The following is a 23,976-nucleotide window of genomic DNA, read 5'->3' as shown; positions in this document are numbered from 1 at the left end:
GAGATGGGTCAGGAGGAGGCGGGGACAGATACAGTGATGGTAGATGGTGTCGCTGCGTATTCCCCCTCCTCCTGGGAGTCAGAAGCCAATCCGTCCGCATGGTAGGAAGTGTCGCCTTCCAAAGGTCCAGCCGCCTGACTCCCCTCACCCTCCGTGCTACTGGCTCCCTCCGACTCCTCAGCTGTGGTGGTACTGCGGCTGGGTTCCTCCTCTTGGTCCGTGCTCATGTCTCCTCCTGTGTTGGTTGATGATGCTGTGGGCAAGGAGAAGAAACAAAAATGCATCCGTCACCTGTATACATCTGACACATGAGCACAAAATCAGTTGGTCACACTGCAAATCATGGCATGCATCATGAGTAACAGCCAGATAGCGCTGCACATATTTGAGACTAGTACTGCCCAGTTGGTATAGACACAATGCTACTTGGACACAAGGATCCAAAGAACACACCAGGCCACAACTTGAATCAGAGTTACACTGAGAAGCTTCTGTTTGATACAGGACAGCAGATCTATACAATGAAGTGATGCCACCTCAAGTTCACAAAGAAATAAACAGTTGTGGTGCCCCTCAGGGCAAACTAACACACCTCACTCCCCAAGGTGACACCACACTCAGAGCCCTGTAAGTACATTTGGGTGAAAAATAATGTCACAAATTGTTGACATCTTGGGACTCACCATACTACACACATTCAACATGTATTGAATGTGTTAATTCGCCATCTTGTGAAGAGAACACGTATGTGCCTGCATGAAAGATCTCTCACAAGGAAATGCACACAAAAAACATAGACACATTCATTCATTGAAACAACTGGGACAATTTAAGATGAAATACTGTTAGAAACAAATGGCATAGCAGAGTTTCCATATACATGGTCCAACGGAGGTCTTGATGGCTTGACACACATTAGTTTGTACAATTGACAACAAAGGAGTCTCAAGAACTCAAGACCACTGTGGGGACATGTATATGGAGATCAAGGCACAACATTAATCACTAACACTGGCCTCCTTCAAAAGCTGCCTGCCTCTTCAAAAAAATTGCAAATGTTGTTTTGTGTGCACTACCTTGTGAGACAACTATCATGCAGGCACATAAGTGTAACCTACACAATTTGTCATATGAACACATTCAAAACATAAACAACTTTTAACAAGTGTTGGGAGTGCCAAGGTACATTCATCAATGTGAGACAACTTGAAATGTGTCAGTCCTCACAGGGGCATCTATTACCTGATCATACAGTTGCTAGCACATACGACCCACTGGCTGTCATGTGAAGTGGCCCACATGTCCCAAATCAGGTAAATGCTCAAGCTAATGGGCCTGCAATTGTGAAGAACAAAATCATTGCTGCATCGTGGACACACCCTTATCCCCAGGCAAAATGTCAACACAGTAGTGTGCACAATAAGACAAAACAGCTTTGCACCAGAACTACATACATGTGTCAAAAATGAATGAGGTACAATCATGTCTGGAAACAAATGACATAGGCTGTCAAGTCCCAAATGAAAGCACTGTCCACCATCACTGGGGAAGTGCATGGTGAAACATCGACCAGCCAATTCTCACACACAGGTCACAACTGCCAAGGCCAAATCAGGCAGGCCCATTAGACCTCTCTTGCACAACACCCCCATCCCTCAGTCAATGTGATAGATACAGCTCAAGAAGTGAAGTCAGAATCGGGGTAACAAAAACTGTGCAGCAACATTTAAAAAGGTAACCCAAGCTCAACTTGTGGGGCTGCCAATACATATTAGTCAAAAACAACCAACAACAGATTGTTGTGAATAGGCACACAGGCACTGCCCAGTGTGAGTATGCACAAGCCAAATTTTGTATCCATGTCCAGTGGGAACATGTGGCAGACACAGGATAAATACAAACTATGCCAGGGACCAATGCCACTGAGGCAGACCCATGCTGAACCCGCATAGAATGGGCACCGTGTTGGATGACACACATGATTAGGAGGCCAGGGTGTCTCAGGGGACTGTGGTTGGCACACTGATCTGTGGTTTTAGAATGAGCTGACTGTTACATTAAGAACCATCATGGCACTATGCATATCTCCCAAATAATGTACATCATGTCTGACAACACAACATGGGTCATGCATGCTGCAAGGGTGTGCATTTGAAACCTCACACTCCTATGTTGAGACTCATCATCAGTGCAAACAAATGTGAAGCCCTAACACAGTGCACAGGTCATGGCACAGGCAGGGTCCCAACACATGTCACAGACCACCCTCCCACATGATGTGCTAATCAATGTGCAGTCTAAATAACTTGCACCCTAGATGAACATGTGCATATTTGAAAACATACAGACCAGGGGACACATGTGAAGGAGGGGAAGGGATGAAAAAGAGCACCAGCTGAAAATGGGGAATTTAAAATACACTGCACATATAACCTGTCTGACCAGACACCCCAACTGTGGGAGTGTTTCCAGGCTTCTGAGCACCTCAAGAAGCAGGTGACACACAACACAACAAACAGCCATATACCTACCCCCTCCTTGCTGCTGTCTCTCCTGCAACTGCCTATCGAGGTCTGGGAAGACCACTGCCACGACCCGGAGCATGTGGGGGTGAGGTGACGGCTTCCACCATGCCGGCGTGGTGGCTCCATCTTCAGCTGGACCCGGGCGATGCGCCGGGTCCAGCACCGGATGTCCTGCCACCTTTTCTGTATGTTGCACAGCCGCCGGCGATGGCCCCCCGCAGTCCGGACAGCTCTGACGATCTCCAGCCACATCTCCCCCTTCTCGTAGGCAGATACCTGTCAGGAAGACAAAGTGAAACAACATCACTACACCTGCTCCATGTCCCAGAGACACACACTTGCACACCATTGATAATGTGAACAGGGCATAGGATGCTGACAGGACTTGCATCATTGTCCATGTGAATTAGGCCTGTGGGCAAACCCGAATGCACTACATGGCATTGAAAGGCAACAGATGGCTTAACAGATGCAACACACACACTGATCATGGCACACACTGGAGAACACATGCAACTGCAGGGTGTGGGACAGCACCTGGCAAGCAGTTACATATCCTACTCCACTTAACAACCCTCAGCAGACCAGACAGACCCACCCTGGCACAGATCACTCGCCTGTCACTGTCAACAGTGGATACAACCCTCACTTTGCACATGTGCAACTTGACAAAGAGGTGTCACAGGTGTTGTGCTAACTTTGCAAGTCAGGCACACACCACTGCTTACTAGTCACATCAGATGGCTATAGCTGCTGCAAACGCCATGCATCTGTGGTGCAACACTTCACATAACACTCACCAAGATGACAAGGAACATTCACACACTGCAATGTCCATGAGGTTAAACACATCATTTGTACAATATCACCACAGGTCCCCACAAGTCATGCACAGCTGTGAGTACAGTCAGCTGTCACTCTGGGGGGGAACACTTTTACACCTCAGGACATTTGGGAATAAAGCCACCAAGGTCTTGCACGGCTGAATGTGTCATGCACTATGCAGTGAATGTCACAGTAAGCACAATGCAAGTGAGGACTGAACACACATGAACTACATCATGCTCTGCATGAGAGACACCACCATGTACACCCCCTGGGACACTCTCAAAACCACATTGCATGTCTGTCCCACCAATACACAATGCCTGTTGTGACACTCACACAACAGGTGCACAGTCAAAGCTACTGCAGTCAGCACTCACCTGCTCCCCTGGTCTCCCATACAACTTGCTGTACTGTGGTAGAGGGCATCCAGCAGGGCCTGGTTTTCCTCATCAGTGAATGCTGGTGCCCTCTCCATCGTACGCGACATAAGAGTTCAGGGAATGCAGAGACAGCAGCAGTGTGGTCCACTCCAATGTTGTGCAGGCAAGTGCTCTCTCACAGCCACATGCAGCCTTAAATCAGTGCTGCTGAGGGGCTTTCAGTCTCAGGAGTACAGTGTAAAAGGCCAGATTACTTTGCATCCTACGTTTCATCCAATCCCTTTAAACATAAGGCCCTGACACACATTTGCATGGTTCAAAATTTGAGCTTCAGCTCCACAACAATATTGCAACATTGTATATTTTTGCCCGACTAACTTTTGCAGGACACCTGTAGCACATACTCAAATCTCAGTATCCATGACAACCAGCCTGCATTCAGGGCCTACTACTCGTCCCCTAGGTGTCCCCTATGTATTTTTTGAGATTCACACACATGTACGGTGCGTTGCACGTCACATATGGTACCTTTTTAATAGTGAGACGATGCCCACACACGCACCTAATGTCGGGGTACGGTTCGTTCGCGTATGGCACGATTACAATAGTGAGACGATGCACACACACGCACGTAATGTCGGGGTACGGTTCGTTCGCGTATGGCACGATTACAATAGTGAGACGATGCGCACACACGCACGTAATGTCGGGGTATGGTTCGTTCACATATGGCACGATTACAATAGTGAAACAATGCGCACACACGCACTTGTGAATGCTGGGGTACGATGCATTTCACACGGTGCGTTTGACACGCATTTGTGAATGTAGGGGTATGGTGCGGTTCACACGGTGCGTTTCACACGCATTTGTGAATGCAGGGGTACGGTGCGTTTCACACGCATTTGTGAATGCAGGGGTACGGTTCATTTCACACGCTCACGCATGGCACCATTACAATAGTGATTCGAGGCGCACACATGGCAGGGATGTAGGGGTATGATTCAAACAAGGATGTGTATCAAGTTCTTTTCATTTCATACTTACATGTGCAGGCCCTAGGTGTGGCAGGCAGTGATATAGCACAGGGCATATGATCTTGTTGCACAATTGATGTGTGCTGACCTGTTGACACATGTCATGTGTGATGGGTCACTATGTGGTACACATAACCTTTACACTTGTCACATGTGTACCATTATGCAGATGTAGCCATGCTCATCTACACTGGGATGGCACAGTCATCACTATGGGCACCTGTCTCATGATGCCAGGGACCGGGGCACTTTGTCACTTGACACTTCATGCTCAGCATGACCCTATGTGACTATGTCCGGTGTGTGTCATGTCAAACCTTGAGCTTGTTGTTTGTGTTACGTAAAGTGCATCTGCTGTTGGTGCATCTAACATGGGTCTGTGTTGAGATGGGGGAATGGTTTCACATGTACGCTCACCGGATCACTGAAATAATATCGACTACCAAAATATCGACTACCCAAAATATCGAGGAAAAAATATCTACAACCAAAATATCGAGTTTGTATGTACAAACAGGTAAGTACAAAAATATCGAGTACAAAATATCGTTTACAAAAATATAGTTGTAAAAAATATCGACTTTAATAAAAACAATGTTTAATTACATTAATATAAAAAATTAATTACTAAAATATAATTAACAATACTTAAAATAACTTTTAATAATTAAATAATTAATGAAAGTAAAAAAATAATATTTTTTTAATCATATTTCTTAAAACATATATATATATAGTAACAAAATTTTATTAAATAATAGCCAATATTATTAACGTACAAATACAAAAGAGTAAAAATTACTATTCCCACTGCAAAGAGTGCAACAGTGGATATATGACGTTACAACGCAACTTTTACAACGCACTACCATTACAACGTAAGTATTGGTAAGTATATAATAATTTTTTTAATTTAAATTATTTAAAATTATTTAAATATAATTTAATATAATTTAATTTCATTAAATTAAATTAATGTAAATTTAATTTTACTTTATTTTTACACTGTACCCCTGTACCCCAAAAACCCCAAACTGACCCTGAACCCTAAAAAAACCCTTTACCCAAAAACCCAAAACTGACCCTGAACCCTAAAAATACCCCTTTACCCAAAAACTAAAAACTGACCCTGAACCCTAAAAATACCCCTTTACCCAAAAACTAAAAACTGAACCTGAACCCTAAAAATACCCCTTTACCCAAAAACTAAAAACTGACCCTGAACCCTAAAAATACCCCTTTACCCAAAAACTAAAAACTGACCCTGAACCCTAAAAATACCCCTTTACCCAAAAACTAAAAACTGACCCTGAACCCTAAAAATACCCCTTTAATTTAACATAATTAGCAATTAATCAATTAAATTAAATTAATTACCAATTACATTTTAATTAATTAACAAATATTATTTAATTACCAATTAATTAAATATTACTACCAATTAATACATATACATATTTAATAAATAATAATTAAATTACTTCCCACCCTATTCCCCTATAAACCCACAACCCGCTACAGGAAATACATTATTTTAATTTACATAATTAGCAATTAATAAATTAAATTAAATTAATTACCAATTAAATTTTAAATAATTAACATATATTATTTAATTACCAATTAATTAATTATTACTACCAATTAATAAATTTACATATTTAATTAATTATAATTAAATTACTTCCCACCCTATTCCCCTATAAACCCACAACCCGCTACAGAATAAAATTACACAAGAATTTTAAAAAATCATTAATTAAAAATAATTATAACATAAAATGACACTTTTCACACATATTATAACATAAAAACACTATAAATAATTACATATTATTTAAAAAACGATATTTTTTACTATCTAGATTATATACTTGGATATTTTCACTTTCTATATTATTTACAGTCGATATTACTTCACTTACCTTAAAAACGATATTTTGGCTGTCGATATTCTGTCCTGTCGATATTTTCTCCAAACGATATTTAAAACTCGATATTCTGTCCAAACGATATTTTGGAGTCGATATTATGTCTGTGCACCACGCTCACCATGCCACATGTGCATTTCTACGGCTTTTGGGTCTGATGGCATTAGACATCAATTTTCCCAAGGCACACATGTCTGCATCCTGACAAGGGCTGAATCGTTTTTTTTGTCACATGCACACCTTTATCGCTATGTGTTTGAGATGTACTTTTGATATTCCATCTGACCTGTGCATGTGCCTTGCAGTCAGCTGTCTGGATGAGTTGACAACCTTCCACTGCAGGATTGGTGACATGTGTCACTCAAGTGATATCTTGGGTTGTTCACTCAGACCAGACCAGGAGCTTGTTTCAGGGCATGTCATGTTTATTGAGGCAAACAACAGGTGTATCTGGGTTTTCGTAGAAGTGCCAGCAAGCTGCCATATGTGTCCGGGATGTATTGCACACGCCAGACTCCATAGTGACATGATGTCTAGTAGCAGTTTTGCATGTGATATGTACCTTGCCATTAATGTTTGACGGTTATTCTCCATTCTTCCCAAATATGTCCTGCAGGGCACCGCCTCTACCAAGGCCATTTCCAGACTTGGCTACCATGAGGGAACGTGACTGCATCCGACATTACAGATTCACTTGAGCGTTAATTCAGGACTTGACGAACAAGCTGGCACCACATCTCCTACCGCAACACAGGTATCCCACTGCGATGACCCCCAAGATAAAGGTGATGGCAGCCCTCCATTTTTTTGCAACAGGTACGTTCCAATTAACCATATCTTATGTAGGTGGAATGTCCCAACAAAAACAAAAATGTGTGTGGAGGGTCAAGGGGCATATTTACCGACCTGTCTGCTAGCACCCCTGTTCAGACTATAAAACATACAACAAAACAGATCAGGTCTAACGATGGTGTGTAACTGTACCAGTGACTGAGAAACAGATAGAATGCATGTGTGCATCACTGTCGTGGGTAGTTATTGGCAACATATAGCTAGAAAGAATCCCATCAGACCACCCTTATTGGTGGAGTTTACGTCACGTGGGAGTCATTGATCATACCATACCACATATGGCCATATAGTGCCGTAGTGGGAATGGATGTCAGTGATCTAGCCATAGAGTTTGCCATTAAGTGGACATAATAAAGTGCAGTGCTCAAGTGATATAGTGAAATAAAATTGACTACTCTAGTTCTGACAAAGTGTACATATAGAATTACACCTACACAACCACCTGGATACAGAGAAACCGTATACAGGAACACACCTGCATGAATACATTGTATCCCGCATATAAGAGAAAAAGCTTAATAGCTAAATCACCTAGAGGGTGTAATTCTATGTCCGTGTACAATCATCTTTTGTTTGTTGACAGGAAGAAGACAATCTTCTCCCACCAGTGGACGCCTAAAACGTTTGAATTTCTGGTAGATATGTATCAGTTTTTTACCCAACACATTACTTGTGGTTGTAATTGCAGTAGCTTTCTTATATCTATGGTCCTGAAGAAAGCCGGGATAATGTCCCACAGGCTGAAACATGTCGACCGTCCTGCATAGCGCCATAGGGTAGACTTTTCACCAGGCGTTTTTAATTTTTGGCACCGAAGTTTCTGTATGTACACTTTGTCAGAACTAGAGTAGTCAATTTTATTTCACTATATCACTTGAGCACTGCACTTTATTATGTCCACTTAATGGCAAACTCTATGGCTAGATCACTGACATCCATTCCCACTACGGCACTATATGGCCATATGTGGTATGGTATGATCAATGACTCCCACGTGACGTAAACTCCACCAATAAGGGTGATCTGATGGGATTCTTTCTAGCTATATGTTGCCAATAACTACCCACGACAGTGATGCACACATGCATTCTATCTGTTTCTCAGTCACTGGTACAGTTACACACCATCGTTAGACCTGATCTGTTTTGTTGTATGTTTTATAGGTGGAATGTCCCAAACAATGTTCAGCCGTGTCTTGCGTGATGTGTTAGCAGCCACGTTGGAGCATATTGATGAATTCATCAGATTTCCTACTCGTGAAGAGTTGAGAGATGTCAAGGGTGAATTCTATGCCCTGGGTGGGTTGCCACATGTAATTGGGTCCATTGATGGGACACATGTGGCTTTGGTGCCACCACAGGCTCAGGAACAGGCTTACTGCAACAGGAAACATTTTCACTCAATAAATGCCCTGGTGGTGTGTCTTGCTAACATGCTGATTTCCCATGTTTGTGCACGTTTTCCAGGAACTAGCCATGATGCATTCATCATGAGGCATAGCAGGGTGCAAAGAATGATGCCGCAGCTGCGCAACGATCTGGCATGTCTTGTTGGTGGGTATAATCTGTGTGTCCTGTGTGTTTCTGTATCTTTTGCTATGCCTGCATCTCATGAACCACTTATTGACATGATGTATATTTGCAGGTGACTTGGGATATCCAACATGCCATGACTGATGACACCTCTACGGAACCCAAGAACAGCGGTACAATAATGCACACGGGCAGACCAGGCGAGTGATAGAGCGGACTTTTGGCCTCCTGAAGAGCCGATTCCGGTGTCTCGATAAGACCGGCGGATACCTCCCATATGCCCCGGCCAAGGTCTGTAATATCTTCATCGTGTGCTGCATGCTGCACAACATGGCAGTTGAGAAGGTAGTGCCACTCATCCTGGATCCTGAGGAGCAGGAACATCCACCCGTTGAGGATCGAGGGCTTGGTCACAATGCAAGTGATGAGGAGGAGGATGATATCCGGAGTCAGCTCATACGCAACTTCTTCTCATAATGGTGAGTCACTGTGAATGAGTGTGCAAGCTTGTAGCATTGAGTGGCATGTGTTGCAATGTGTGTGTCCAGCTGACTGTATGCAAAGTCACTTTGATGTGTGTTCTGATGTGCCACGCAAGTGCTGATGTCATGCCACACTGAAATGCACAATGACTTAGCTTTAATTTTACATGTGTACTACATTGTTCGTGTTTTGCACCTGCCCATGTCTTTAGCAAAGATTTGTAACGGTGAGCCCTTGTGTGTCTCTCATTCCCAGGTTGCTGTGCCTGTTGTGTGTTTGTGTCATCTCAGTCCTCCTGCTAATCCTCATGATGATTGCAACGTGGGCCGAATCAGCATTCCATGCACGGACATGTGTAAATGTCAGTTCAGGTAAGAGAACCGAACAGGCTTTTTTGGGTTGTTATGGTTTGGGAATGTGTGGGAAGTGTTTCTGTGCATGTTGAAGACCCATCCATACATATCTTATCACCATGGATCAAATTACATGTTGCACCACTTCCATGACAGAACAGTCACCCTTCTTGACAGTCATCTGTTGTGGAGTATTGACTCTGGTGAAGGCATCAATGTGTGTCAACCTTGACCCTGACACATTGCGGATTTCACGTGTTGACATTGAGTGGGACATCACAACCACAGGTTCCATGGTGAATTGCAGCCTCACTGTGTGCAGCAGGTTGTGTTTGGCACATCCATTTAATCTTGTGTGCCAGTACTGTTTGATTTGTAATCAACCATGTTGTGAAGGTGTGGGCCAGCGTATGTCCCACATGTTCTGTCATGTGTCCTGTGAGTCTGTTCGTATGGATGCATTGCCCCTTGTGCCAGTATGTCATGTCACTGTCACTTTGCTTCCTCAGGGCCAGAGGAGAACACTGCTTTGCAAGCCTTCTCGGTCAGTTGATGTTAACTTTCAATTCCCATGATGCCAGGAACGTTGCGCTGATGACGTCACAATGTTGTGCTGTAGCTAATGTAAACGCATACGTTGCACCAGTCAGGTGACGTCAATTCCAGGATTCTCTTGTGGCATGCTGCATATCCTGGTCACGGTAGGGTTGGTTTTGTGGCATTGCTCCTCATTACTCTCTGTTGATTGCCGGACCAGCAGCTTGTTATGTTAGGCATTTCAAAGCCCAGTTGAACGAGACAATGACTGTCTATTGTGGGGCTTCCATGTGTTTACATAATTCCCTCCCTCGTCGGATGAGCTTCTTAAGGCTCTTGCGGGTGATGTATAATTTCCCTTCTTGACCCTCACTGATTGCCAGGGGTAACTACGGATTGTTGCCTTTGTGTGAGTACCACTGCAGCGCATTAGTATTTTTTAACATTGGAGCATTATTCATACACTGTGAGTACCTTCGTTACTGCATGGCTCTAATTACATTGAAGCAGCCTGCACAGCGTTATACACGCTTCATTTTTGCTGAAAAACTTCATTACTATGATGCCAAGTATGATACAGTGGCTGTTGTTTTCCTTTACAGGTGTAACGGTTACAGTATAGGTCCTGAGGTATTCTGTAAATCGGTGGCAAGGTATGTTGAATGCTTATGCTTGTTTATCTTTGTTTCAGATCTCCCTCCCTGCTGTTCCCTACCTTTTCTTCCCTCGCCTGATCACCCTATTGAGTCAGTAATTTATACTCAGACCAAGGGGCTATCAGGAGGTGGACCACAATGATCATCGCACCTTTATGAGGATTCAAGGAAACAACAGTCCCAGGCAGTCGTGTGCACATTGTCTCACCAGCTTTACAGGTAAACTCCTTGCATGAGTGTTATTTTCTTCTGAGCAATGGGACTGGACATGGACATTGGCTAAAGCAGCATGGCCTCCACACAAACTTAATCCATTTGTATAGCAAATGTGTCCCATACAGTACAATGTGCATCATTACTGTCAGCGCAGATCTCTTGCCAGTTTGCATGCGTCATCTATGGCATAATTGACAAAGATTGTGCATATGGGAGTATGTGTACTGTGGCAACAAGCATGGTGTTCATCATAGCTAATGATCAATATTGTGCATGAAGTACATGGTTGTGTATGTATTGTTGCAGCTTGCTACACACAACGGGCAGCCCACACCTGCTGACAATGTGTGTCCTGTGCGCAGCTTGGCCTTTTGGTGCCTGATCCTGTGCCCGTCATTTATGGTGATTTTTCTTCTATTTTAGGTCTGTGACCCATGAATAACCAGACACTCCTTCCTTTCCATACACCAGTTACATTGTGCCTTTCAATCCTCCTTCTCTTTCTGTGCTAGTTTTTGCCTGGTGTCTCACCCCTTTCACCATCATGTGTTCAAACATTCCTTCTGCTGTCTCCCCTGCGGCACCACCCCACCGAGTGCCCTGATTCTGCAACACACACACCTCCCAGATGCTCCTCCCTCCCTCCACCCATTGTTAATGCAGGCATCAACTTGTCAGTGCCACTGTTGCGCCACATCCATGCCAGAGGCAGGAGCGTCTGCGCCTGCAACGTGCACTGTGCAAGAACCTCTGATCCTTCCATGACGCAGGTAACACAACGGAGTCATGCTCCAGCCACCCTCAAAACAGGAAACACAAGACATTCATCCACCTGCTATCAGGCAACCCCTAAGCACAACCATTACACCTTTGCTAGCTGTGTGTGCAACTCTTACTGCCAACAACGCGCTGCCCCGCATGACAGACCATGTCCATACAACCAGGTCATGTGCCTCCTACTGCACACCCGCTACATCCACCAGCACGCCATTGGCTCTGTCACTTCAGCCAACACAACAGCCCCACACATCTCCTCCATTACAGAGACCTGGTTGAACGCATCCTCAGCACACTACATCAACATTGCCATCACAGATGGATACAAGATCACCCACAGGGACCACACCAACATTCCAGGATGATGACTAGCAATTTCATCAGAAGTTCCCCCTCAGAGTCACATACTACACCAAGGACACACTCAGCATTGTCAAACATCTGCACTTCAGGTTTCACACCAACCCCCAGACCACCCTCAGTCTAACTATCATCTACAGATCTCCAGGCCTACACCCATAATTCTACTAAGCCATCTACAATTATTATGATAGTCATGTATTGAGCGCACATGTAAGCCAACGGGGTTGTCCCAGCTCTGTAGTGTTCTGAAAATGAGGCAGCATATGGAAGAGCAACTAATCTGGCAGGCTAAATATCCAGGTCTTAAGGGCTTAGCGAGAATCACATTCATACAGAATCAGACGCTGCGGATGAGGTAGCTTAGTCCAACATTGGGTGGCTCCTACCTGAGAGGTTTCACCTCCTGATCTAGGTTTAGCTAAGCAAGTACTAATGGGCAAGTGCTTGTCAATGGAAAGTAGAGATCGTGATTGACAATAGGGATGTAGTCTCCTCCTAAGATAGATCGGACCATTGGACCACGGGCTTGTCCTGCCCAGAAGGCGAATGTAAGCGCCTTGAATTCTATTTGTGTAACCATGGCAGCCAATGGAGTAGTCTATGACACGGGGAGATATGTTGTCAAAGTGAGACTCAACATACCAGGCAGGCAGCAGCATTTTTGCCCGTCTGCAGTATACGGAGCAAGCCTAATGTGAGACGTACGTATGAGACTTTTGCGTAGTGTAAATGGGAGGTAATCAGTGCGTGAAGCACCGTTTTACGGGTTACAATGTGCAGAGAGTGTATAATTCTCTTGATGAGTTTAATCTTGTGAATACAAGCGACACCCGCCTTTTGTACCTGTGAGGCAAGGGATAGCTGATTGTCCCATCTTACTCCCAGATTCCTGACCATGTCCTTGTGTGCCGAAGCAATGGCCAGTTCCTCTGGCCACCACAGATTGGAATAGAGAAGGGAAGGTTGGTTAAATGAAGGAACTCTGTGTTAACTGTATTAAGTTCTCAGAAATTGTGGTACATCCAGGCCACAATAATCTAGAGAATATTTTCTAGTGTGTCAAAATTTAGCAGTACACACAGCATTCTAGGTGAATAGCAGCTGAGGCTCATCAGCATATGATATGATTTGGACTTCAGACATGGCAATCGATGCAGCCAGCGGGGTTAAGTAAATATAACAAGACAGAGGGCTCAGAGCAGAGACCAGCAGCACGCCCCACTTCAGTGATTTGACTGGGGAGATGGATGGATAGGTCTGGACCTGCTGTGTGCCGTCAGATAGTAAGGACGATATACAGTTCACCATGAAGCCACCCACCCCTATGGTCTTAAGGAGGTTCAGAAGAACGGGATGGGTGACGGTGTCAAATGCTGTAGACAAGTCTAACAGCACCAACACCGCCTTGGAACCTCCGTCAACCGCCCAGCGTATAGAGTCTGCCATTTCAATGAAGGCCGACTCCGTACTATATCCGGGGTTGTAGCTGGATTGAGAATCGTGAAGGAGGCTATTATCTTCAACAAAGGCCATCAGTTGCTGCAAGGAATTGTTCACTTAAAGCTTGGCCAGAGCTGGTACGTGAGAGTTAGGTCTATGATTGCAAGGAGATACAGGATCTGCGTTGGCTTTCCTTAAGATGGGCAGGAGGAACACATGTCTCCACACATCCGGATTAGAGCCCAATTTGAGGGAAAGGTTCCAGATGGAGCTTAAATGGTGATTGGGACTCCTAGCAAGGATGTTGTACAGCTTGGCGGGCAAGAGGGCAGTAGGGTAACGGGATTTACACATCTGCAATTAGAGCAGAAAGGCTTCATATGAAAATGTGTAAAATATACTGAGACCACAGAGATGGGAAACAGCTTTACAGATTGGTACTCAGACATTGGACAACTACATCAGCACACAGGCCCTCACCTACACAGACAACATGGGACAGGGATACAGCAACTCCTGGCTGGAGGACAACCATAGCACCATCCTGCATTTGTACATCAACATTTGCATCCAGTTGCCCAAAAAACAACACACTGCACCACACTCCGTTACAGATCCACCAAGAATGATTGACCAAAGTCAACACAAACAAGCTGTGTGGCACCCTCACACATGACACTCCAACCAACGACACTGCCACACCCTGCAACCGCACACACTGAATCAGCGACTGACCCAACACTCTTCCCACATCAACGAATTTCCTGTGAAGCACAACAACAGTTAAGCCACCGGGACAAGGCAGACCTACATGACTCATACACGTCTAGCCAGACTCATGTGCAAACCTTGTAAAACAAACAACCATCAGTTACCTTTCTGCCCTGAAATCCACAACACACAGACATCACCATATCATCAGCACGGACAAGAGGACAACCTCCAGGTATGGCCTAGGCACCAACACACACAACATTAATGACCTCTTCGGCATTGTGAGAGAACTATCTGACCCCAGCTCTCCATCCAAGAGACATCCCACCCTTGCAAGGCCAAGGGGATACCTTGCAACTTACTACCACTGCAAGCTCGTGGACGTACACGACAGCTTTGCTACAGAGGCAGTCAGCGCTTTTTCCACAGGACATACCCCCCTCAGGTCCAGGACTCCCGTCAGCAGCAAAGACACCACCAGGCTCATGTACACCATCCACTCCGGCTCTCCATCTGGACCCTTCCCACAAAACATCTCAATCACAGCATACACCATCCTTCAGGCCCACCTCCGGGACGTCATGAATGTATCCTTTGAGTATGCCACTTTCCATGGGAGCTGTAGGCATGCAGGAAGCCAGGCCCATCTTTGACGACGTACGGCTGTACCGCAGGATCGCCTGGAACGTCACCCTGCTTCCCTACCCGGCAAATGTCATCAAGAAGACAGCCAACAAGCAACTGACCATCTCACTCCAAGCAAACATCTCCAGGCAAACCGTACCAGACCATCTTCCACAGTAATCACCCCACTGCAACAGCCCACATTGCCACCACCAACAACATCTTGGACCGTGCTCAACAATGGTGAGTACACCACCCTCACCCCATTGACCTCTCATCCAGCATTCTACACCATGTGGTACCACAGTGTCAGATCACACATCTCCAACACTGGGATCCAGAGGAAGGGCCAGGATGAAAGCCCCAAGTACCTCACCAGCAAGGGCCATGGAGTCTGCCTCCCCCCTTCGGCAGGTAGTACACTGGGGTCATCGGGCCCAGGCGTCATCTCGCAGTGTGACTATCTACATTATCTCCATGACCCCCCTCGCCAACATCACATGCGCACACAATCTCATCATCATGTCCTCTGCCATTGACACTCAGCTGCTCCTCACCCTCACCAAAGACCCAGCCACTCCCAGATCCAACATTCAAGAAGGCATGAGGTTCATTGACATATGGAGGTACCTCAGCCACATGAGGCTGGAGTTGGATAAGACTGGGCTCATCATCTGAGGAATGTCTCCTTACGGCTCGGACAACTCCTTGTGTCACAGCAGCCTCGGCTGCGCACAAGCACACATTGGCCACACACGCAAGCAGGTTCTCATCGTACACTCCTCGCTCACAATAACCATGCAAATGAACACCATCTCTACCTCATGCTGCAAGTCCCTCCGCATGCAGCAAATGTTCATCAGATAGATCCACTCCTAGTCAAGACAGACAGTCACCCAGGCACACAACAACAGCCGGCTGTACTACAGGAGGACTTGTGCACATACAGGGTGCATCAGCACACCTCATCCTCAACATTCCCTCCCACAGCCACATGACCGTCCACCTGAGATACCTACAATAGGCTCACTCTCAACAGCAGGATCACCTTCATACTCCTCAGCCACACTCAGGAGGCACTCCACAACCCCACCCCCGGAGACGAACATGGACGTCTCCCATTCAACACCCCATTGTGCCAACTCCGTCCAGCCAACCTTGCCCTGTGCACCATTCTTCACATCCACAGTACAACTGCATGCGGAAGATAGTTCTCCCACCTTACCAAACAGACCTGGTACTCCCTCCCTGGGCACCTCCACATGACACATGACCTCTACACCTTCATTACACTCTTCCAAAACTGTCTGTCTGAGCAGTATGGCAGACCCCACCCTTAGCAGATTGAGTATAGCGCTCCATGTATGTATTTGATGATACATTGTGACCTATGTGTGTCCTCAACCAGACTCAGATCCCAGTGTATGGATGGGTTGAGTTTGTTCCACACTGTGGCATACTTTGACATATCCCCACACGTATGGTGTGGAATGATGGTAAATGACTGCAACATCTATTTCAGTAGTGTTGGTTGTTTTTATTTATCGTTCTTGTGCTGGAAACGTGAGTTAGTGATGGGTGCTGTACAAAAAGGGGGGGAATCCAAAGTTCACAAAGGGAGATGTGATGCCTTGCAGTTTGAGTCACCAGAGTCAAGACCACAGTGCTTGCCATCATTGGTCAGACTGCAACCAGCAAGTCCATGTGGGAGAGTAGGACAGTCAATGAGGTGATGCTGTTGCACACAGACTCCAGGTGCCAGACCAGGTGTCCTGGGAGATGTGCATGGCCCCCTGCCTCTCAGTGTGTCTTCCGTGGACGACCCACCTTCCTTGGGGGACCCTCATGTGCAGGCCTTGACGACGCACGGGACGCTCCGTTGGACAATTTCTCCTCCCTCCCTGTGCCTGATGGCCGTCTTTGCCTTGAAGTGTCTTGCCTGGTGACACAGGAAGGGTGCTGCATGTTGTCAGCAATCCGACGGAGTGAATGGCTATTGTCCCTTTGCACCGCCAGGAGCTCAGCCAGTCTTGCCTCCATCTGTCCTTGGTGTTGTTGTTGACTGGCGTGTTGCCTGGCCGGCAGGATTTTTTTATCTCTGTGAGGGCCCCCACTACCTGGCTGAACTCCCTGGTGTCCCGCCGGTATGCCTCCATGATGTTGCGGAGCTCAGACATACCGGGACCTGCAGCTGTCTGGTCAGGTTCTCGCCTCAAAAGGGGGTGGTAATGGACGGAGCATCTGAACCAATCAAACACTCACACCCAGTAAAAAGATCTGGGTTTAATCCATCACCGTTCTTTAGCCCACTCTGCCACCCCAGTTCAGACATGGCTATATGCAAATCAGTCTGACCTTGTGCCTCATGGGAACAGTCCAGCCCGAACTGCCAAGCCATGCCTTCCCTGGACTGGAAACAAGCTTCCGAGGACCGGTTTCTGGCATTACAGCCGTCTTCAGCCCGGCTTGCTTGAACCAGTGGCAAAGTGAGCAAGGGACTCACGTCTGAGCATACCCTGCCACACTTATGGCGGCCAAAAGCGGTACAAAAGGGGGTGGTAATGGACAGAGCATCTGAACCAATCAAACACTCACACCCAGTCAAAAGATCTGGGTTTAATCTATCACCGTTCTTTAGCCCACTCTGCCACCCCAGTTCAGACATGGCTATATGCAAATCAGTCTGACCCCGTGCCTCATGGGAACAGTCCAGCCCGAACTGCCAAGCCATGCCTTCCCTGGACCGGAAACAAGCTTCCGAGGACCGGTTTCTGGCATTACAGCCGTCTTCAGCCCGGCTTGCTTGAATCCAGTGGCAAAGTGAGCAAGGGACTCACGTCTGAGCATACCCTGCCACACTTATGGCGGCCAAAAGTAGTACAAAAGGGGGTGGTAATGGACGGAGCATCTGAACCAATCAAACTCTCACACCCAGTCAAAAGATCTGGGTTTAATCCATCACCGTTCTTTAGCCCACTCTGCCACCCCAGTTCAGACATGGCTATATGCAAATCAGTCTGACCCTGTGCCTCATGGGAACAGTCCAGCCCGAACTGCCAAGCCATGCCTTCCCTGGACCGAAAACAAGCTTCCGAGGACCGGTTTCTGGCATTACATCCCTCTTCAGCCCGGCTTGCTTCAATCCAGTGGCAAAGTGAGCAAGGGACTCACGTCTGAGCATACCCTGCCACACTTATGGCGGCCAAAAGCAGTAAAAAAGTGGGTGGTAATGGACGGAGCATCTGAACCAATCAAACACTCACACCCAGTCAAAAGATCTGGGTTTAATCCATCACCGTTCTTTAGCCCACTCTGCCACCCCAGTTCAGACATGGCTATATGCAAATCAGTCTGACCCTGTGCCTCATGGGAACAGTCCAGCCCGAACTGCCAAGCCATGCCTTCCCTGGACCGGAAACAAGCTTCCGAGGACCGGTTTCTGGCATTACAGCCGTCTTCAGCCCGGCTTGCTTGAATCCAGTGGCAAAGTGAGCAAGGGACTCACGTCTGAGCATACCCTGCCACACTTATGGCGGCCAAAAGCGGTACAAAAGGGGGTGGTAATGGACGGAGCATCTGAACCAATCAAACACTCACACCCAGTCAAAAGATCTGGGTTTAATCCATCACCGTTCTTTAGCCCACTCTGCCACCCCAGTTCAGACATGGCGATATGCAAATCAGTCTGACCCTGTGCCTCATGGGAACAGTCAAGCCCGAACTGCCAAGCCATGCCTTCCCTGGACCGGAAACAAGCTTCCGAGAACTGGTTTCTGGCATTTCAGCCGTCTTCAGCCCGGCTTGCTTGAATCCAGTGGCAAAGTGAGCAAGGGACTCACATCTGAGCATACCCTGCCAACTTATGGCGAACAAAGTGGTACAAAAGGGGGTGGTGATGGACGGAGCATCTGAACCAATCAAACACTCACACCCAGTCAACAGATCTGGGTATAATCCATCACCGTTCTTTAGCCCACTCTGCCACCCCAGTTCAGACATGGCGATATGCAAATCAGTCTGACCCCGTGCCTCATGGGAACAGTCCAGCCCGAACTGCCAAGCCATGCCTTCCCTGGACCGGAAACAAGCTTCCGAGGACCGGTTTCTGGCATTACAGCCGTCTTCAGCCCGGCTTGCTTGAATCCAGTGGCAAAGTGAGCAAGGGACTCACGTCTGAGCATACCCTGCCACACTTATGGCGGCCAAAAGTAGTACAAAAGGGGGTGGTAATGGACAGAGCATCTGAACCAATCAAACTCTCACACCCAGTCAAAAGATCTGGGTTTAATCCATCTCCGTTCTTTAGCCCACTCTGCCACCCCAGTTCAGACATGGCTATATGCAAATCAGTCTGACCCTGTGCCTCATGGGAACAGTCCAGCCCGAACTGCCAAGCCATGCCTTCCCTGGACCGAAAACAAGCTTCCGAGGACCGGTTTCTGGCATTACATCCCTCTTCAGCCCGGCTTGCTTCAATCCAGTGGCAAAGTGAGCAAGGGACTCACATCTGAGCATACCCTGCCACACTTATGGCGGCCAAAAGCGGTACAAAAGGGGGTGGTGATGGACGGAGCATCTGAATCAATCAAACACTCACACCCAGTCAAAAGATCTGGGTTTAATCCATCACCGTTCTTTAGCCCACTCTGCCACCCCAGTTCAGACATGGCTATATGCAAATCAGTCTGACCCTGTGCCTCATGGGAACAGTCCAGCCCGAACTGCCAAGCCATGCCTTCCCTGGACCGGAAACAAGCTTCCGAGGACCAATTTCTGGCATTACAGCCGTCTTCAGCCCGGCTTGCTTGAATCCAGTGGCAAAGTGAGCAAGGGACTCACGTCTGAGCATACCCTGCCACACTTATGGCGGCCAAAAGCGGTACAAAAGGGGGTGGTAATGGACGGAGCATCTGAACCAATCAAACACTCACACCCAGTCAAAAGATCTGGGTTTAATCCATCACCGTTCTTTAGCCCACTCTGCCACCCCAGTTCAGACATGGCGATATGCAAATCAGTCTGACCCTGTGCCTCATGGGAACAGTCAAGCCCGAACTGCCAAGCCATGCCTTCCCTGGACCGGAAACAAGCTTCCGAGAACCGGTTTCTGGCATTTCAGCCGTCTTCAGCCCGGCTTGCTTGAATCCAGTGGCAAAGTGAGCAAGGGACTCACATCTGAGCATACCCTGCCAACTTATGGCGAACAAAGTGGTACAAAAGGGGGTGGTGATGGACGGAGCATCTGAACCAATCAAACACTCACACCCAGTCAACAGATCTGGGTATAATCCATCACCGTTCTGTAGCCCACTCTGCCACCCCAGTTCAGACATGGCGATATGCAAATCAGTCTGACCCTGTGCCTCATGGGAACAGTCCAGCCCGAACTGCCAAGCCATGCCTTCCCTGGACCAGAAACAAGCTTCCGAGAACCGGTTTCTGGCATTTCAGCCGTCTGCAGCCCAGCTTGCTTGAATCCAGTGGCAAAGTGAGCAAGGGACTCACGTCTGAGCATACCCTGCCAACTTATGGCGAACAAAGTGGTACAAAAGGGGGTGGTGATGGACGGAGCTTCTGAACCAATCAAACACTCACACCCAGTCAACAGATCTGGGTTTAATCCATCACCGTTCTTTAGCCCACTCTGCCACCCCAGTTCAGACATGGCGATATGCAAATCAGTCTGACCCTGTGCCTCATGGGAACAGTCCAGCCCGAACTGTCATGCCATGCCTTCCCTGGACCGGAAACAAGCTTCCGAGAACCGTTTTCTGGCATTTCAGCCGTCTTCAGCCCGACTTGCTTGAATCCAGTGGATACTACTCACTGCCCAAGCTTGCTTGAGTAACACTGGATTAAAATAATGCATAAAAGGCCGCTCCCCTCACCACCCCTTCCTGTTAGTTACCAATATATATATATTGTGTCAGAGAAACTGGGAGGGAGGATGGGAACCCGCTATGACGAGGAGGACTGTATTAGGAGTAATAAAGAATACCGGGGAGAAATGGATGGGATTATTACCCCTGTGGTCACTCTTTCCTTTCTCATCAATGCCCTCACTTTTGAGGATATACCAAAGCCAAAAAATGAGACTGACACAATTTATGCTGCTCAAATAATATTATTTATTCTACAATTCATTGCATTGTAGATGAAAGAACTGACGTACCAAAGCTAATAGAATTAGAGACATTTAGAGATAAATCTAAACTATAATGTTGAGAGAAAGTATTTGGGTTTACCCGGTTTGCAGCCCTGCATATTTCCTTCAGGAACACTCCCCCTGCCTCTGCCCAACCTGTAGCCATGGCGTGAGTTGATCTCAACAGCACTGTATCTGGAATGTGTTCCCCCCTAACAATGTAGGCTTGAGAAATGGCTTGTTTTACCCATCTACTGATAGTTATCCTCTTTATTCGCGGATCCATAAGCAATGAACAGAGATTGATATTTCTTAAATTCCATTGTTCTCTTTCAATAGATAATGAAACCTCTTTAAAGATCAAGGGAAGAAGGCATATTATCACTTTCTTGAAAACTGGGAGAACAATTTCATGGGTAGAATGAAAACTAGACTGTACCTTTGGCTTGAATCTAGGGTCTGATCTGGGAACCAATCTGTCGAGAAGGAATTTCAAATAAGGGTAGGAAATCAATAGAGAATTCAACTCCCTCAGTCTCCTTGCACGTTATAGCTGATAAGAAGGTTTGTGGAAACCCATTAGAGATGAGACAGTTCTACTGGATCAAAGGGAGCTTTTTGCAAACCTTGCAAAACTACCAAAGGTCCCATGAAGGAATTGGACTTTGTACTGAATTGGCTTTTGTTAACCCAAATGATTCCAGGCGTTTTATTACTAACTGTCTAATAGCATATAGATCGCCACAAGTACCCCTACAGGAATTGATTGCAGTGCATTGCACTGTTGAAGTTGAGGAAACCAGACCGTTGATTAATCCATCCCATCCCATCAAAATCCAGAATCTTGAAGGGATCCCCTGAAACAAGGTCAGAACCTGACTTACTGCACCACTTTTGAAAACATTTCCCAGTACTTTGCATGAGACTTGATGGTGGAACCTTTCTTTGCGGGCTGAATGTAAAATGCTACCTTTTTTGAACATCCTAACTGCTGTAACCTAACCATTTCAATATCCAGGCCCTCAGTTTTAGCTGACACAACTAATACTGGAAGCTGAATGGGATTGAGAGAGGCAGGGTTCTGTCCACATTTGTGACAGGAGAGAAAAACAAATTATTCTTGGCCAAAAAGAACAATCAGGATAACTACTGCACTCTCGCCTCGAATCCTCTAAATCACCTTCGAGAGGAGGGGAATCAAAGGAAAGGCATACAATAGCTCCTGATGCCAAGTAATCAATAGAACATATATTCCCCAAGCTGTTTTGCAATTTGTCTCTGAACAGAAGCGGGGAAAAAGAGGGAAGGGGAAGCAAGGAGATCCAGAGTGGGCTGACTCAAAACGTCATTACAAATTGGCAGGCTTCCTGACTGAGATGGAAGACTAATGAGGGAAGACTTCAACTGAGATTGTCGGCCAGAAATCGTCTCTCCCTGGGATGTACATGGCTTTTAGAGAGAAAAGATTTGTTTCTGCCCAGAGAAATTGATAAAAGCAGCCAATGACAGAGATCTTGTCCCCCTCTGTTTATATACAACCTTGTGACTTGATTGTCTGTCCTTACAATTACAGACTTGCTCAAGTGAGAACTTTGCAGAGCTCGAAGAGGCCTGCTGATGGCTGCTAACTCCAGCCAAATTGAGGATTGACTCTCTTAGGGGGACCATTTGCCCTGAATCCCCTGATCTCCCAATGTCACCATCCAGCCCGACTGACTTGCATCAGCTATAAGGACCTAGGGGAGAGGTTATTTCATGCAAAGGCCTTTCTCTAGGGTTTCTGTGATTAACCACAATTTGAGATGCCGAACAATGGTCTGTGACACTGGAGAGTGGAAGTTCTTGGTAGCTGGAGACCAGTGGGACAGGAAATGCAGGACCCACAGCTTCAGATGGTCAGGGGCCCAAGGAACTACTGTGGTACAAGCAGCCATGACACCTTGAACCCTCAACCACTGATGAGTTGGAGACGAGCTCAATTGGAGAATCTGCTATAACTGGGATTAAAGGTTCAGTCTCCTTGATTCTAGGAGAAAAGCTCTTGCTCATTCCGTATCCAAAAGAGCTCTCATGAAGGTTTTCTGACACACTGGAGTTAGATGAGACTTCTTTCTTTTGAAGACAAATCCCATAGACGTCAAGTTTACACAAAACAATTTTATCTGTTCTTCCACCATAGAAAAAGGAGCAACAATTAGCCAGTCATACAGATACAAAACAATTGCACCCCAAGAACATGAAGGAGAGCAATGACTGGAGACAGTACCTTGCTGAAGACTATAGGTGACTATGTGAGGCCGAGAGGAAGAACTACAAACTGGTATTAATTGTCCTGGACCCTTAAATGTAGGAACTTCTGAAAGCTTGGTGTATGGGTACATGGAAGTAAGCATGTTGCTGATATAACATTACTAAAAAATCCACTCTTTAAATCATTGGAATGACTGCTTGAAGAGAGACCATCATCAACTAGAGATCCTTGTTCAAGTTCTTTGGCTCCAGAACTGGACGGTAGGAACCATCTGACTTCATCATCAGAAAAAGATTTGAGTAGAACCGCCAACCTGTGTTCTGCCTGAGGAA

Source organism: Lissotriton helveticus, chromosome 6, assembly GCF_964261635.1.
Source record: "Lissotriton helveticus chromosome 6, aLisHel1.1, whole genome shotgun sequence".
NCBI classification, from domain to species: Eukaryota; Metazoa; Chordata; class Amphibia; order Caudata; family Salamandridae; genus Lissotriton; species Lissotriton helveticus.
The sequence above is the reverse complement of the archived record's forward strand: the minus strand, read 5'-3'. Positions refer to the sequence as shown.